Below are 19,264 nucleotides of genomic sequence, written 5' to 3' on the forward strand. Positions count from 1 at the left end.
CGTGAAGGAGTAACAAACATACACACACACACACACACACACACACACACACACACACACACACACACACACACACACACACACACACACACACATACAAACTTTCGCCTTTATAATATTAGTGTGATATAAATGCGAAAGTGTGTTTGTGTGTTGGTTTGTATTTTAATCACGTTCACGTCGCAACGGATCGACGTGATTTTTTGCATGGGTACAGGTAAAAAACAAGAGAGTTACATAGGCTACTTTTATCCCGGAAAATCAAGGAGTTTCCATGGGATTTAAAAAACCTAAATCTACGCGGACGAAGTCGCGGAGCATCAGCTAGTTAAGAATATACCTAATGAACATTATACACCTAAAGAATGTTGAAGATTTCCCAAGAACGGAAAATAAAAAACTAGCATTTCCTTCAATTTACTTTTTCCCCAAACATAATAAGTACAATTTCTAACCAAATATAGTTTTATATTTTTTTTAGATTTTGCAGTCAAGGTGTGGCCTGGCTAGATGGTTAGACGATGTTTAATAAATTACGAGTATATACGTTTCTAAAACCGGATAGATAAAAGCTGCATTTAGTATAAGGTACACAGAGAAAGTAGCAAACACTTTCGACTCGACTGACTTCTTATGGCACCGGCTTTGGATTCTACTTAAACGCAAAAATTGCAATTTGCCCAGTTTGTTGCAAAACAACGCGTGTTGCCCTATACCATAAATCCATACTAATATCTTGCTCAATCCAATATTATAAATACGAAAGTGTGCCTGTCTGTCTCTCTGCTCGTTTTTCACCGCCCATCCGTTTAACCGATTTTGACGTTTAGTACAGAGATAGCTTGCTTCCCGAGAAGGGCATAGCTACTTTTTATCCCTGAAAATCAAAGAGTTCACACGGGATATTCAGAAACCTAAATCTACATAGACGAAGTAGAGGGCATCAGCTACTTGTTACAGAAACACCTTGGATCCTGGAGACAGACTTGACTATTTTTTTCCCCTTATCCCGAAAAATCATAAGTTCCCACGGGATTTGGCGGGCATCATATGAAAAAATAAACAGTGAGATAAACAGTAAATCAACTAGCACCACCTATGCCAAACTCAAGCTGCCGGATATGAATGAGGATTTTCTCTTTAATTTTTAGGTTAAATCGTTGTAATACTCCAGGGCTGGCAATAGATCTTGGAATCGTAATATTACACAAGCGAATTCAGAATGAATAGGTAGGTAGGTATTAGTTGGAGGTCAATTTATTTATCGTATGCACACAAATCAGTGTTATGTTGCAATAAAATATTGACACAGTCGCGGTTGTATTTGCTAAGTGAATGAAAAAATAAACGAGGGATTTCTGTTGTTGAATCTTGATATACTGTGATCTCTGCAAACAGCATAATTATCGTATTTGTATGTTTTGAATTTAAATAAGACTTATGTATAAATAAAAGGCTAATATAGATAGATGTATTATTTTATGCTAACGTTACTCTTGCACATTACAAGTTGGTAAATATATTAAATATTTATATGTATAACTTATAATGATAAGAATCACACTAATATTATAAAGGCGAAAGTTTGTGTCTATGTGTGTGTATGTTTGTTACTCCTTCACGCAAAAACTACTGGACGGGTTGGGCTGAAATTTAGAATGGAGATAGATTATACCCTGGATTAGCACATAGGCTACTTTTTATCCCGGAAAATCAAAGAGTTCCCACGGGATTTTTGAAAACCTACATCCACGCGAACAAAGTCGCGGGCATCAGCTAGTTTTTATATAAAAATGCCAATTGTTTACAACGTGATTATTGATCTATCTCGAATGACAGAATTAACTTAACCATAAAAACTGATGTAAGAATTTCAGAAAAGACTTAGAAATGTCGTAGATACCTGCTAAATATATTAAAATATGCTTGTTATTTGTAAGTTTAGTTTGTCGGAAGTAATCTCGGAAACTACTAAAAGCTACATTCTTCCTAAGTGACATAGGCTATATTTTACTTTCAAAAAATAAGAGATCCCTATGGAAATTGTAAAAATGTGAAATAAATCGAAATTTTAAGTGTTAAATATTAAGTGTTAAATATTAAGTGTTAAAGTTACACGAAAACAATGTATGGTGGAATTGTTTCTCTTCAAAAGTTCTAAAAAAAAGTCCGCTAGAACATAATATATATGGTTAAAGAACTTTAAATATCTATCTATCTTTTAAGGTAGACTCACAAATTACCACTTTTATGATTTTCAAATGTGGTCTAAAACAAATCTTTCCTGAGTTTCCTTACGAAGCCAGGTTGCAGAAATGCAGAGGATGTATGTATACTTAATATTATTAATTAATTGAATTTTTATGAACTCTCAGTTGTGTCAACTCTTTGACTTCGACAAACTATAACGAGGTCTATATGAAGTATGATTATATTCCAAAAGTTTCTAAATATATGTACGGTTAAAAGTTGTTAAAACTTTTTTATTAAGATATCGAACTCCATAGCAAAAGACCCAAGAGTCCAACAAAATATAACGTCTAATTAAATTACTCGTAGTTTGTAACGACATAGTGTTCCTGTTGAAATTAGAATAATATCCGTGATATTAATAATTAAATAACTACACACAGCTTGGACGGCGACATGAATTGATATAATCTTTGGTGAATTATAAATAATTTATTATCGCGTGTTAGCAATAAATTTGAATTTAATAGTCGGGCAATAGAAAGTATAATTATGTAGTTACCGGAGCTATAACATTTGACCGCATTCGAACGTAATGGCAGTAGGTAGAGCTAAAAGCGAACCGCGTTGTTTCGGTTATCGTGACTAAGCGCAATAACAATTCTATTAGTTTTTCAATACAGAATATATTATTGTTAGCGTTTTGTACCTAATTATGTCACCGGGTATTTCCATGGCGGTTAGAACAGGAAACATGGTTTGTTATATTAAATAATTTTGAACAAGTTCTTCGGCTCGCATTTTGGTGTAGGAATAATAATTGTATCGGCAGAGAAGGGGTACATGAAGAGTAGCTGCAGCTTAAAACCATCATGTCAACTACATGTTAACTATGTTATTTCTTACTTTTTTTTAAAAATATGTTAAGGCTATTTAAAATATTTTACTTTATTAAAGATGCTAATTGCTGCGGTCCTTTCTCTCAAGAAGATAGTTAATTAGTCTAAATAACAGGCATGCAACAAGCAAATCGAATTATTTGGTAAGATAAAGATATTTTAAATCAGCATCAAATTTTGTACTAATAAGTACAATAACAATCCATATCTACTAATATTATAAATGCGAAAGTGTGTCTGTCTGTTAGCTAGCTTTTCGCAGTCCAACAGTTTAACCAATTTTGATGAAATTTGGTACAGAGTTAGCTTACAAATGTAAAGCCAGCTAGCAGACAGACACACTTTCACATTTATAATATTAGTATGGATGATAATATTAAGAAGATGTTGACAGAACTAAGATTTGGTTCCGAGTACGCTCACATGTGGCCATTGCTGCCTATCAGCACCAAAATGGCGAAAATCAAGTTGACTCAATAAAAACAGGATAGGAACTTGTATTAATAGAAGGCAGTTTATACTAATTATATGATATTGAAATAAACGACATAAATGTCACAGGTAATAATTAACCGCATTGAGGTTTTTTGTAAAACAATCTACGAAACGAAATGTACAAAACGAGCAAAAAATCCAATAGGTATGATATGAGGTGTTTTAAAAACACTGTGTTTTTCATTTGAAATGACCGCGTATTTTTTGTCCTCGAAACGGTACAAAAAGCATACCGATAGCTTTGTTTTTATTTGAACGCTAAAAAATATTATGTAGAACTCTTTTATTATTTTATATGACATCGCTGCTGTGCTGTTTCAAACAAAACGTGAAATATGTATGCAGCCAACGTTGTGAAAAATAAAGACTGACAAGTGATTTATAAGATAGTTTGAATTGGAAACTGTCCAATTTGCATCTATGTGGAAGAAGATTGTTTGGAAATCGCATACATTTCAAAACCACTGTGCCAACATATTTATTGATGTCGCAATGAATTGCTAATATGAACAAAGTTTTATTGTGTTACATTATACTTTCATTGCTCTTTGCAGTTTATCTTCTCTTTCAAATATTTTCCTTAGATAGGTTTAATATGGTATACCTCGTGTACTTTTTCTTCCTTAGCTGGTGGTCGCTTGGAGTGTTCTTTTTCCGTCTTTACGGAAGCAGCGCTTGTTTTTTCGTTTTTAGGACTTGCCACCGTTCCATTGCTTTCGGTTTTTTGCTTGCTTTTTTTCTTGCCTTCTTTCTTACTACCACCTGCAGCATTGCCTTTATGGGAATCCTTGATCCTCACTATGGTAACTTTTTAAAACTTCAACAACACAATCGTTTACTTCGCGCTTACTTATAACACAAAACAGCGTATGAAATCACAGACTTAATGTACGCTTTTGTCACGCCTCATGTAAGCGCATTAAAGTTAATATGAAACACTAGAACTTGCGTTAATTGGTTTAACTAGAACCGGCGTCACACAAAACTTTTGCACTTATCACTCAATTATTACAATCCAGTTTAAAATCACTGCAATCCTTGTAGCACTGTAATCCATAGAAGTCGTTTCGGGAGAGTATCTGTCAGTGAACAAAAATAACAATAGATCGTGGTTCGAGCGGAGACAAAGACGTCAAATAATATACAACACACGGACGTGATGGCGGCCCGATGGCCGCGGCGAGAGTGCGGCGCGGCACGGAGCACTGAGCAGGTCGCGCGGCGCGGCGCGGCGACTCGTCGGTCGTCGTCCGCGGGCCCGCGCCCCGCCGCGCGCCTCGCGCACGCGCCGCCCGCCCTACGAAACGCTCCGTTGAGCATTTCTCGCGATACAATACACATGTAAACGGCTTTCCAAAGCCAATACATGCCCCAGCGTAAATACCTTCGGGGATATAAATTTCGGATTCGGATTAATGCCGGAGGATTACGCTTGCATTAAGTAAGCTAGTAACTAAGTACCTGTTTTAAATTGAATTTGAGTTTATTTTAGAAATGTTAAACTACATATTTTCAAAGTTGCTCTGCTGTTAGACAGGAATAATTTCAATTGAGGAAAAATACAATGATATTAACCGTTCAAATAATATTCCATTTCTTAAGGATTGGCAATCATTCGGAAGATTTCAACTTTCGAGGCATGCAATGCACAAATCACTGGCGAAGTTTTTAAGCCATCCTTCTGCCTAACTCTTTTCCTTGCATGACAAATTGAAGGAGTTCACCCTTGGTGTAACGCTTCAAGCACCCATAAAACCTTCATATATTTCAATCTCTAAGTAAGTTCTCTATATTTACAAGTAAATATTAATGTACATCCGTGTACGTCACACGTTTACACTATATATATTAGTCAGGCTACTTTTATCATAAACACACAGATTGAACAACATTAAACTTTATTACCATAAGATGGGAGTAGTAAATTTGGCATCGCAAGATTTATTTATGTTGTGCTCTAGAAGAAGCTTTACGAGTACCATAAATACGGATATTGTCAGTTAACGGTAGCTACGAAATACGTAGATTGCGTTCACATAAAGGTATGTGGTACCGGTTCAAATAGGTAAAGGTCGGTATAGGGTACCTATAGTATGCGACAGGTCTAGATGGCAATCGGTGTATGAGGCGGGGGACGACCCGCACACCCACATGTCACCCGCGCTATCTCCTGCACCGGGTTAGAGCGGGGGCTGTGCGAGTGTGCGGTGGGACCTACTTCCTCAGATAAAACATATTTTGTCAACAGAAAATTGAGATAAACGTCAAAAACCACAACACGTGGTAGTTCAATAGTCAGAAGTTAAAACTAACGAACTGGTACATGAATCATTTATCCAGATATTAGATTATCATTTATCCAGATCCAGATATTAGATTAGACTTTAGAGTATATAGAGAGTATAGAGTATATTCAAAAATATCTCAAATATTCTCTGTATTTAAGATATTTTTGAATCTGCAGCTTCTTGAACGGATAAAATATAGATTAATTAACTACTATTTTTTAGATGTGTTCATCATTGTGGTATGCTGTTACATTATAAAATATTAGATGATGCCCGTGAATTCGACGGCGTGGATTTAGATTTTTAAAAGCCCCGTGGGAACTCTTTGATATTCAGGGATAAAAAGTAGCCTATGTCCTTCCCCGAAATGTAAGCTAACTATGTACTTTTCATCAAAATCGGTTTTTAACTGTTGGGCCGTGAAAAGCTAGCAGACAGACGGACACAAACTTTCGAATTTGTAATATTATAGTATGGATATGGATTGTTTTTCTAGTTGTATCAGGTATATTTCAAAATGTAGAAAAGTAAAGAAAACGCATTTTTTAAAGCTAAAATATTCAAGTACTTCAAAGCAGCGCAGCGTTCTGGCGCGCTGTTGCATTTTTTCGATCTTGTCAAACACATTTTTAAAACTTGAAGTGGAGAAATCTCGAAACCTCATGAATTACAATGAATGGTATAAATTATTCACACAATGGCTCAATTGCCGAAAGACGCAATAAAGAGCTCCCTCCAGAAAATATTAATTTGGAATAAATTATCAGAAAGAGAAAAAAACGGATAAAAGGCGTCCCTCGTTTCTTATCTTGGGGGAAACGTTTGAGTTGGAGAGAATCTTCGCTTCCGCTGCAAAGTTATTGAATTGTTTTCTAATGACTATAAGCTTATTTTGTGTTATAAAAGGATTTCTTTACATATAAAGACCCTCGTATATTATCTGAATTAATGGATGTAATAAATATCAGAGATAATTTATGTAATTCTATTATGATTGGAGATATAAAAAATTAGTTGTCTTTCAATAATAAAAGGTTAAATGATGTCATGTTAAAACTTTATATTGATAAAGAGGTCCAAATTAAAATGGTTTTTGGTCATGTCCTTATTAATTAAATTACCTTTTAAAGGTTAATTTTATACATGGATGATTACTTAATATGGAAAATGAAGTCTATTAATGTTCGGTGAGTATAAATATATTCAATTTATAAACGTTAATATTTAATTTATTTATGTTTAATGCATTTAAATTCGTCAAAATATTATTTATCAGAACATCATATTAATGCTTTAAATTCCGTAGCCACAGCATTATAATATAGTTTAAATAATTTAATGGATTCGAAATAAATGCTTTTTATTAACCTCATAATAATATGTATAGTTAAATGCTTATAATACCTATATTTACGTTGGCCTACTCTTTTTTCCGAAGAAACAAGAAAACTACGGGATTATTAAAAAAACCTTTATTATACGCGGATTAAATCGCAAGCAAAAGCTGAAATATGTATTAAGGATATTGAAATGGCAATCAATTAATAATTATGACTCGATTATCATAAATGAGACGGTGCGAAATGTTTGCTGATCGGATTATGTTCGTATTAATTACCTATCGGGAATGTCAAAATTTACACTGCCGTCCAAATAATAAATAATTAAAAGTAAAGCTAGAATTTTTATTTATCATGGCCCGGCATGCATCGCAAAGCGACTCGCATGCCACCTATTACCTAATTACACGTCGTTGATGGTACTATAGTAGAAACCTTGACGTAAATCCTAACAACAACTGTGTAGTTCAACTCAATCAAACAATCAACAAAGTCTCAACTCAATCGGATCAAAGATGGGCGAACAGACAGACGACAAGACACACAAAAGATACCGATGAAGTTTATATCTTTTTCTTATAAACGTATTTATACTAAATTCGATACCTACATTCTACGTCATTATCTCTCGATAAGTATAAGGTTCGGTTGCAAGATTTTCAAAAAATTATATGTGTTAGGTTAATTTATTCGATGAGTTTGCGGTGTTGCAGTAAACTAGTTGATCTAGGAACAACAGATAATCAAACGACCATTTTGTACGGTTACAATGTGGTAAACAGCTTTAGGTAACGTTGCAATACAAGTTTTCAATGTTAAATACCAACATAAGAATCGAAATCATTTTTGCAAAAGGTAACTCAAGAAATTCACAAAACGATTTCACAATTTTTAAAATTCGAGCTCCCTGAAGCCGGAAATTTACGGCGGAACGTTGTGAAAATAGTAAAATACTGTTGCCTTTTTCATATTGATACAAAAATTGTGAACTTCTATACGTGAAAATGAAAAGATAGAGTTTTATAGTACATATATATCATCATAACTAGGTAACCTATTTTGATAGATATCCATGTCCATACCTACTAATATTTTAATGCAAAAATGTATCTCTATCTGTCTATCTGAATAACCTTTTTACCGTCAAAATTTCACGGGCCGTCCATCTAACCGATTTTGAAGAAAGATACAGAGATAGGTTTAATTCTGGGGACAGACACAGGCTACTTTTTATCCATGAAAATCAGAGTTCTCAAGGGATTTTCAAAAAAATTAATTCACACGGACGAAGTCGCAGTTACCATGTTGTTGTCAGTATACACCTTTTATTTTTAATTACCATAAAAAATCAGCTTAATTAGAATTCAGCATTCTTGATTCAATTCAATTTCAAATGCTGTAAGAAAATTAGTACAAAATTCGGGCTTCATGTTTCAGGATTCTTTGAAATTCCACACCTTAACCGATTTTCAAAATCCCACTCGAGAGAAGCCGGGGCGGGTCGGCTTCTCTTTTAATGTGATGAAATTACCAGGGATTTTGGGACCATATTTAAATGATTAAATAAAACCACGCAGGCAAAATACAAATTAATAGCTTTATGAAATTATTGAGCATATATTAAATTACACGAGAGCGTGGTACCTAGGTCACAGAGGATTAAAAGCAGCAAAAACGACTGTGTTAAAAGTTAAAACTAGTTGTACGAGTATAATTAAGCTCGTGCATACGAAAATATTATTATCGCATGCCCGATCCGAAGGGCCTTGCCGTATTAATATTTTAACACCAATTAAGCCTTACTTAACGCGATGTGGATTGCTTCCGGCATTGATTACGGAGATTGGTATCGCTCGGGTACCTTCGCCCTGTTAATGGTGCAATAAAAATGCTTATCGATTTGATTTACCAGTTAACGTTTAGGACGTCAACACATAAAACAGCAACTTTTTCTGTGCATTAGAAGGCCGCATGGATATGATATACAGTACTTAGCATTCGTTTCGTCTAATATTTAATTGTAAGTTTGCCGGGTTTCTATTCGTAGTTAAACATTAATTTTTTTACGGCCAAAATTTATAAAAATCCTATCTGCGGTCCTTTGATAATAATTTACTTAACAGTATTGTTATTTGTCAATAATTATATTATGGTCTTTTTTGACAAACAACAACGTCGCTAAGTAACTTATCAAGAGATTACAGATAGATCGGCCGTCAGTTCAATTAGCACGCAATTACGGTCTACGAAAGCCGGTAAAACCTGTTAAATGTTAATGATGATTAAAACCTCAGCAAAAAAAAAATGCGAAGAACAGTATAATATACGTTTTTCTTGTCATCAATCTGTGTGAAAGGCTATAGAGGCGTATAAATTTATTATACAAACAATTTTCTAAGTTGTAAATTAGTGTCCTCGATTGCGGAGGTATGTAACGACATGATTTGTTAACCGCACGCTTGCGGACTGCACTGACAAAAGTAATTAACACTTACGATACACTAGAGCGTCGCTTACGGCACCGACCCTCGGGCCCGATCTAATAAGGGAGAGGGCCCGTGATAACGATCGGAGTCGTTTCAGCAACCATTAAATTTTCGTGCCTCTTTTGCTCATTTTATACACATTTTTATAGACGTTCATTGCAGATTTTTGCGTCTTAAATTGATTGAAATAGCTTTTATCGATTTTTATTCGGATTTACTTTAATTTTGATAACAAAGTTGTATAATTGAATACTTTCATGAATTAATTCATCATCGAGCAACCCACACGCGCAAGTCCCCCTGTTTTATCAGTAAACTAAAATACTTGTTACATAACTCCCGAATCTCACAAAAAATAGAAACATAAAACTATTTGGTTCATTTATTCCTACAACAATAACTCTGAAAGTGAGAATCAAAAGCTTTTGTTTTACTCGTATTTATGTTTCAAGTTACAGTAAATAGGCTATTATATTATGGATATGGATCTATGGCGGATAATTTTGTTGGGTAAACTGTGAGCAACGCAAACAGGGGTGCAGTGGGAATGGGGGGAAAATGGGAGTCAAATAACGACCGCAGGATTTATTTCGAACCTCATTCAATTTGCGGCGAGCGTATTGTTAAATTATATTTTCGTATCAGACACATTTCACGAGTGCGTGATTTTATGTTTTTAACATTTAATTAATCCTGCAATGGAATTTCACGCTATATAAATATTCAATTCGTTTATCGAAATTTCATAGGGTTCTCAAATGCGAGCTAAATGGAGAAAGTGCGACGCGGAAAATGTGACTTCAAAATGTATGTGGACATTCCCCGAGGCGACATGCAGCGGGGAGGTGTCACGAGACATATTAATGAACGTGTGACTTGGCCGTCGTGCTTTTAGAATTATAATGAGCCACAACTTTAGAGTAGTTTGCAATATAAATCGTGAACTGTATTCGACGACAATCGGAACAAAAATCCGTTATGAAAAAAAGTTGCGAAAAGTTCGTAGACAAATATTTGCGGGATCTACACAACAATAGAGCGAGCACACGAAATGGAGGTGGTTTTAAATTCAGAATCTCAAACCTTTGTGTAGCTCGCAGTGCTTGCGCTAAGCGCACTGCACTGAGAAGTCACAATCAGGATTTGTGACAAAGAAACCGAGGAGGGGCGGAAATACGGGGAGCGTCAACAACACAAAGAGATGCTTACCTTGGATTTCTGCGGAGCTATCTTTCAACAAGTTATATTGAAAAGTAATGCTAACAATATTGAATAAAAAAGTCTTGGAAGGAGAGAAAGAAAGAAAATAAGATTTTCTTCAATCCGAGAAAAAATTACAAGTAATGGCTAAAGAGAAACTTCTAACTTTATTGAAAATAATATCAAAAGAGTGCATAAAATAAATCTAAAGCTGTTCAGTATTACAGTATATTTTGATAGATCTCTTTTGCAATACAGCAACTGGAATTTTAAATGAAATGCATGCACACTGTTGTTAAAGCTTATTTTATTGGATAATAGTTTAAAGCGGCTATTCACAACTTTAACGCAGGATTATTCTACCAGTTATTTAAATTATTATAATAGCTCTTCAGAACTTTTAATGGACATAAATACAAACATTAAAAAAGTATTTAGAGACAGCTAGAGCGGTGGGAGTACCGGAAGTGGGGAGATGCAGTAGTCGACGATGCAGCGCGAGGTGACATAAAATTTTCAACGACTGCGTCAAGTATCTGCCGACATTATCTAACCGTTTGCAAGTGCTCCACCGCATCTCATATCTTTTGAATAAAAATTCTCAAGTGTAATATTGTTCCCGCTAGCTTATGCGGGCACCACTTTTAACAGATTGTTTATAGATATACCGAGCATTTTACAATGTCGGGAAATCTTAAATAAGATCGTGGAAAAATGTACTTTCAAGTTTCATAAAATATGAACGTCGTAACAATAATAAAAAGTGAGCTTAACAAGCTGACAATTTAATGCCGTAAAATTGTAATTTCCTCGCGGCTCGTAAAAAAGCAAAAAGAGGATAATGGGTGCAAAAAGAGTGAGTGAGCGTAAATATAGCGACGAAACACGAGTGGCGAGACAAATAGAAGGCCAAAAAGGGGAAGGGGCGGTCACTGACAATCTCATTACAGATATGAATACATAATGAGTTAGCATTAAGCCTCTCCTGTGCACGAGGCGGGCTTCGCCTTTGTTGCTGTTGTATACCGCGTCGGGATTACGAGCGCCGCAAGCCAAATTTATTCAGCTAATCGAGCTTACCTCGTTTGCCGTAAATTAATTAACTTTAGGTCAAGTTGTGCATATGATATTCACAGTTATACAGAATATACCTGAGCATACTCGTAGGTATCCTTTCAATGCTGACATTATGCAAGATTACCCCTTGAATTTATCAATTAAATATTTGCGTATATATGTACATACAAAAAATCTAACCTCTTTTAATTAAAGTTAATCAAAGAGTACGCTCGTACACAACATAGTTTAAAATGCATCAAATTTTATTTAATAGCACCTATAATGCTTGTTAAACTAATGTGACACGCAAAGTGAGCGCGTGATGACAGCCAGAGCGACACACGAGTACAAATCCCGAGAACACGTGCAGGAGTTGCCAAGTCAACTGACCTGTTTATACCCGATGCACTTGACTGCGTCGATCAAATCTATGGACTATGACGCTTCCGATATGCATCGGACTCTTCGAGACCTGCTTATAGATTAAACAAATCAATATGTGAATCAATAAAATAAATCAGCTATAAATATTATCAAGGGATCCCATTAATAAAATTGTATTGACAAGATTGACTCGACCGATCAATAAACATCAAGCTCTAATTGTATATCTAGTACCTACAAAATTATGTGGCCTATCGGTTTTCCGCTAAAGAAAAAAATTGTTGTCTGTCTAACTTTCCATTATTCAGTCAAATGAATGCACATAATAATTTATGTATTGAGAAAATACTTGTGGCTTTAACGAAACAAGTTTTGATCTCAAATTCCTTAGTTACAACTCGCATCTAATATGTAATGAACATTTCATGTTCAATATTTTTTTAGTATAAGCAATTTCTAGTATTTTCTAGTAAAATGCTATAAAATATCAGCTTAAACATACCTTCATGTTTCATGTGATCTAAATAAAATAGCAATTGGCGCAGTTAGGCTTAGGATACGACTTCCTAGATTCAATACTTCAACCTATGCTAAACTTCAGACGTTTAACATGGTAGCAACTCCTGGGACACAGTCGTATTAATCTCCGTGCAGGTTGTGCAAACATGTAGCGGGTTAACTTGGAGCTATTTCGTTAACAAAGCGCCGCTGCATAAGAGCTTCTGGTCAAAGAGAATGAGAATTTCAACGCGCGCTTTGTTCCCGAAATTGAATTGAATGTCATATAGAGCACATTCCATATGCTCAAAGGGAGAGTAATTGCGAACTCGCAGCTCCATTTAGAATGAATTCGTACAAATCTGGCGATGAGAGGCAAAGAGAGGAGGTGGCATAGCGATGTGACGTTTGTAAGCAGTGCTCGCGTTGCAAATCGCGCGCCCATCCACTCGTGTCGCACTGCGCGACTTGGTCGTTTGCCAGCCGCTTTGTTTTATCGCTGTAGCAAACTATTTGATATGCAGCCATTGTTTACATTTAATGATACAGAAAAATCTAAACATATTTCAATGTGTAACGGCGGCGATGTTGAGCTAATGCAATGAGAGTCACTTTTGTGAGTATATATTTTCCGTGAATTGTATTTACGGAGAATATAATATAACAACCGTTCAACTCTTTTGTAACGAATTTCGCACTGCCATCCAGAAAGTTGGCTTTTTACTATATTTTCCAAATACCTTATTAACGTAACGTATGGTTGATTCAACAGAATTAAAACACGCACAATCATTCTAAACTAAATTGAGTAAATCTAAGTCTAGTGCTATGCTTTTCCGCAAGGAGCATTATGAGAGGAATAACAATAAGTACATTAAACCTGTCATTTAACTGAGATTGTGTACAATAGAATTTGCCACAGTATCTACCGACCTACGTCAGGCTGACCTGAGCTAGAGAGCATACCGAATTTGATCAGATTTTACCAAGAATTAAAACAAGATAAAGTTATGACTGACATAAATCGTAAACCCGAAAAAATCGACAGAAAATACGTCAAAACTTGGAGAAACATTACAAATCATTATGTAATGTGCTTCAGACTCCCTAATAAAATTATAACGCCGTATAAAGGGCACAACAAACCAAAAGAGATAAAGAGAGTACGTAATAAAAACAGTTCAATTTTAGGGGTATTTTGTCGAGGTTATATCCATAAACTGAGCAGAGCGAGGTTGGGGTGCCTCCCAGCTCCCGTCCACCCCCTCAGCGTTCGCGGAGTAATGAATAAACTCGCTAAACACAATTTCACGATGAGAGTAATCGGCCCACTCTTTAACACTAGGTATACAAGTGATTTTCAGTTAGTGGCCTGACGTTTTCGGTAAAATCAAGTTACTTATTATAATAATTTATTTTGTTCTGATACAAGTTAGCCCTTGAGAACGATTTCACCTGATGGTAAGTGATGATGTAGTCTAAGACAGAAGCGGGATTTACAGAATGTGTTGCGAAATTTGTCGAGTTGTCATGTAGTTAGTAAGAAACAGTTTTTCTATCATACTCGTAATAACTGCTTGGTATGATAAAACACTTGAAAAATGGCTCCTAAACAGCTATAGAGCTAATACGTGTATTACGTGTAATGGTATTACCGTTATACGAGTATCCTTGCACTAGTGCGAAAATGAATATTCCCGCACGGTTTTGTAGGCTAATAAGTAACTAGTCGTACGGCAATATTTTATCGTGAAGTGCCGCTTTACGAATAAATGTATTACGGCACAGTTATTAGCCTACAAGGCCTTGCGATAATATTTAATTTATCGGACTAGTGTGGTAATATTTAAAATGACCGACAAACATAACAGCTGTTGTAATAGGTTTTCAAAGTACCAAGTACCTACCTACCGCATGAAACGCTATTTTTTATTTACTATACTTGACACTATTACAGTAGTTTCGAATTAATCAGATGACTTGTGATCAGCTAATAATGGTGCTTTCCCTCTACAATACGTACGCTATAATAGTTCTTATAGCAGCTTTCGGCCTTTCTCTTGTTTACGATTGAATGTTTTATATCAAGCAGGTACATTAAAGCAAAACTTAAGGCATAGAATACATATTATTTTGAATCCGTATAAAATGAATTCGATCTGTGATATGGTGATAGTGTATTGTGGTATCGAATCGATTTTCCTTAACACAGGAGAGAAAATCACGAAAATATCCGGACGTAGAGTGAACTTGAACATTCTGCAAAACATGAGAACAGTAAAGCCCTGTAGAACAAAGGTATTAAAGCGAATTTTCGAGCTCGTTCTTGTGGAATATAGAGAAAAGCGACGCAATGGCTCCGCTAACTCATTTTGTTTGTTCTCTCTGTATAAAAATGTAGTTTGTTTCGGAACGTTTGTCGAGGGTCGAGGTGCTGCTGAATTTGGTTTATTTTATTGCGGTCATAATGGGTAACTTGAGCCGCATAATCATATTACCTATTTCCATTTTTAGGGTTCCGTACCTTAAAAGGAAAAAGGAACCCTTATAGAATCACTTCGTTGTCTGTCGTGTCTGTCAAGAAACCTATTAGGGTACCTACTTCCCGTTGACCTACAATCATGGAATTTAGTAGGTAGGTCTTATAGCACAAGTAAAGGAAAAATCCAAATATAACGTGAATTTATGGGTATATCACAAAAAAATTATAATGTGTTCATGAACAAATATAATTAGTATTTTCAAAGTAAGATAAGATACCAAGTGGAATATCATATGAAAGGGGCCTCTACATTCTAAAACAGATTTTTATTTATTTTAATGCATAATAGTTTTTGACTCATCGTGCAAAATATCAAAAAAAATACTACTGTAGTAACGGAACCTTCAGTGCGCGTGTATTACTCGCACTTGGCCGATTTTTTCAACTTTGTTTAATGATTGCGTCAAAGAAACTTTATACATAAACTTTATATAAAGATTTGTGTTATGTAAATAATAAAATTATGAATGCAAATCAAGCTATTAACATGTACAGATTTAAAATGATCGCATACAATAATGCGAGATAATAAACAGTATTGTTAGGAGCAATGTCCAATAAATATTAAAATAATGTTAATATAAGACCTTTTATGCGCAATATTATAGTAAACAAATCGCTTCGGAGAGAACACCCGCTGTTGAGTCTCTAGTTTTAAAATAAATTTACATAGTAACGTGAGCTGAAAATAAAGAGGGAGAACTAAGCGAAACGGCGAAGAGCAATGAGGCGATGCATAAAGTCGCTTCGAGACAAAGTATAAAACAACAAAGTGGTCGACGCATCTAGCTCGACGGCATAAAGAGGGGAATAATCCGACAACGTACGCTAAAGTGCCGAGAACAGTGCTTTAGGATACACATAAAATAATGATCTGTCTTCTCGAGCAATATTCGTTCGTAATTTATGGCATAACAAAACAGTTAGTTGCTTTTGAAAGTTAGCAATAAAAACATATAACAGTCCCGACTAATTGATAACAGGTAGCGGCAAATTACTCTAAATGGTGTACATAAGCAATGTAAAGGTGTGCATTGGGCGTGAATGACGATCGAGATGTGAAAACGATAACTCTATGTGGGTATTGATACTGATAGCAGATATTTAACACACTACAATTTATGTTATTCAAACTGTATTAAAAGATTACTTATGTACATTACGCTATTAGATTATTTATGAACATGTACACTGTTCAAATTACGATCTCGTGATTATTAAATAGATTCAAGAATTTGTACATGATTAGTATGGATAGAGACGCGCCTTGAAAAAACGTGTTACTGTAATTGATCCACGGTGGCGTTGCAAGAAATTGCATGCGATTTAGTAGTGACAGGGTCCGGTTAATAAGATAAACATGAGGCGAGGACAAAAACCGCTTTAATGAGATCGAGAGAATCTACATTGGTGATATTACACGAGCCCGCGCCACCGCACTGGCAACCGGTTTCACTCGTTCGAATAAACGTATAAGTTTTATTTTAATCTCTTTAACGTGTTTTGAATTTCTAATCGAATTAGAATGAACGATAAATATCCTACACAATATGATAACGATTATGATTAATTACATTTAATTACTGCTTAAAATATGGATTATTATTTTTCACAATGTAATTTAGTTATTTTCAAAATAAAAATGATACCTAATTATAAAACGCGTCTTTACCGTGACAGGGAAGTGACAACGTATGCGAGCAACGAACGGAAGCCAATTAAAATCCAGGCTATGTCGTGTTATTGTCACGACCACATATTTTGTTGTTGTCACCTCGCCCGCGTATTATTGATTTACCTATCGTATCAGGTGTAATATAATTCACATCTATTGTAGAGATTGTATCGATATTTATTCCCAAAAAAACTGGTATAATTACTTTTGGAATACAAAAAAAATTAGGATCGTTACTAAAGAAAGGGTCACTTTTTTGTTCTTAAAATTTGATCAAAAAGTATATACCTACCTATGGATATTAATGAACATAAAGAAAATTACTAGGAAAAAATGTAACGTAGGTAGTACCTTATACAGTGAAATTAGAAAATTTAAAGTATTTTTCATAAAAATATTCGTAGGTACGGTTAGACAACATGAAATCGTCCTAATGCATTTATGAGTACATTTAAAGACACTAAGTAGATAAAAATTATATTTATTCGTTTATTTATACAGGATAGTGACAAGCGACGAATTTAAGCAACAGTTCGAAGCGCGATTAACGTCAAGTTGAAAGTGTGTTGTTGTCACGATTATATTTATAATTTATCCCACTCAGGTTTATTTATAATAAATCTTTCATATACATTCGAAAAAAGTGTGGGATTATTTGTAGTTTGTACACAAGTTTCGACTGCATCGTGGCAAGAGAGTGAACAGAACAAGTTGTTTGTTTATTATGACAGTAAAATGACGAGTTTGTACAACGGGCATAGGAGTCTAATTAAAAGCAGTAGTTAGATGTTCAGCGGATGAGTTATGAACATGATCAGCAATTACTTTGCATTAAATATGCTACCAAAAGAGGCTGCTAAATCCAGATGAATATTTTAAACAAAATATTTTCTTTCCATTACAGTCAGAAAAGCTTGTTAAGTTTAAGGCATTTTGTTTACCGTCTAGACAACGAAATTGAAATGCTCTTGTGTTTGACAAAATAAGCGCTTGTTACTACTCCATTAAGCTAAGATAATGTAACAGGCGAGAAAAATTACTGTTTTAATTAAAAACCAAAAGATGAGGCGCTACTAAATCCAGTATGAATATTTTAAACAAAATATTTTCTTTCCATTACAGTCAGAAAAGCTTGTTAAGTTTAAAGCATTTTGTTTACCGTCTAGACAACGAAATTGAAATGCTTTTGTGTTTGACAAAATAAGCGCTTGTTACTAGTCCATTAAGCTAAGCGTCTTAAGGCAAAACGTAAGTATAATTCTCGGCGGGATCGAGCAATTAATCCTAAAACCACAAGCTCAAACGAATCCGTCTCGCTTATAATACGGCGAATCTCCAGCGAGCCGGGAAGCGGCTCAACGTATATTTAAACACCTGTCACCCCCTTATCTCACTCTCTATACAGATCGTCTAACTTAGATTACTTTGTAATAATTCTGTGAAATTTCGCCCCAGACAGAATATATATAAATTGGTCTTTGTCACGAGTTGGCGTAATATTAATGGATTATAACAGTACAATTTATAGACTGCTTGAGTGGACCACTTTGTCAAGTTGTTTTCTTATGCTTTGTCTTTCACTATCACCGCTACCAAAGTTAGACGTTTTACCGTATTTAATAGCCTGAACAAAAACTTTTATCCACGACTAGTTTTTACCGCAACTCTGCGTGGGTTTAGCTTTTTTAAGGATCCCGTTGGAATTGTTCAAAATCCTTTTTTGGAGCACTTATAGATAGAAAAGGAATATTTCCTCCAAACAAACCTCTAGGTTCGTTTATATGTAAAAAAGATAGATCTTTTGATAAAATATGGCATGTTTAGTAGTACGCTACTTTTTTAACACATAGGCCATATTATCTGTATAACTACTGGATACTACTGTATAACTACTGGATGTTGTCCGCGACTTCGTCCGCGTGGATATTGGTTTTTAAAAATCCCGTGGGAACTCTGATTTTCCGGTTTAAAAAGGAGCCTATGTCACTCTCCAGGTCTAAAACTTTACCCATCTAAAAAAATCACGTCAGTCCGTTGCTCCGTTGCGACGTGATTGAAATCAACAAACAAACACACTTTCGCATTTATAAAATGGGTAGTGATTTCAGTTTTCTTTCGTTCGTTCTAGCAATATTACGGTTAGGTAAGTAGGTACTTTGGAATACAGAAAATATTTATTATTTATCAATACAAAGTAAATTAATATAC

The 19,264-nt window shown here is 35.0% G+C and overlaps 1 protein-coding gene across 7 annotated transcripts in view; it reads right to left on the reverse strand.

Annotated features, from left to right (window-relative positions):
• The window catches only part of LOC123872587 (fibrosin-1-like protein), an 83,387-nt gene that overhangs the window by 14,616 nt on the left and 49,507 nt on the right, over positions 1–19,264 (reverse strand). The window contains exon 1 of one of the 7 annotated variants that reach the window (XM_045916945.1): positions 4,189–4,787. The exons of the other annotated variants lie outside the window; for them this stretch is intronic. The gene's annotated coding sequence lies outside the window, so the exon portion shown is untranslated. Of the gene's footprint in view, positions 1–4,188; positions 4,788–19,264 lie in introns of those variants that run through there. 7 annotated transcript variants of the gene reach the window in all.

The sequence above is a fragment of the Maniola jurtina genome, chromosome 15 (assembly GCF_905333055.1).
Source record: "Maniola jurtina chromosome 15, ilManJurt1.1, whole genome shotgun sequence".
In the NCBI taxonomy this organism is placed as follows: Eukaryota; Metazoa; Arthropoda; class Insecta; order Lepidoptera; family Nymphalidae; genus Maniola; species Maniola jurtina.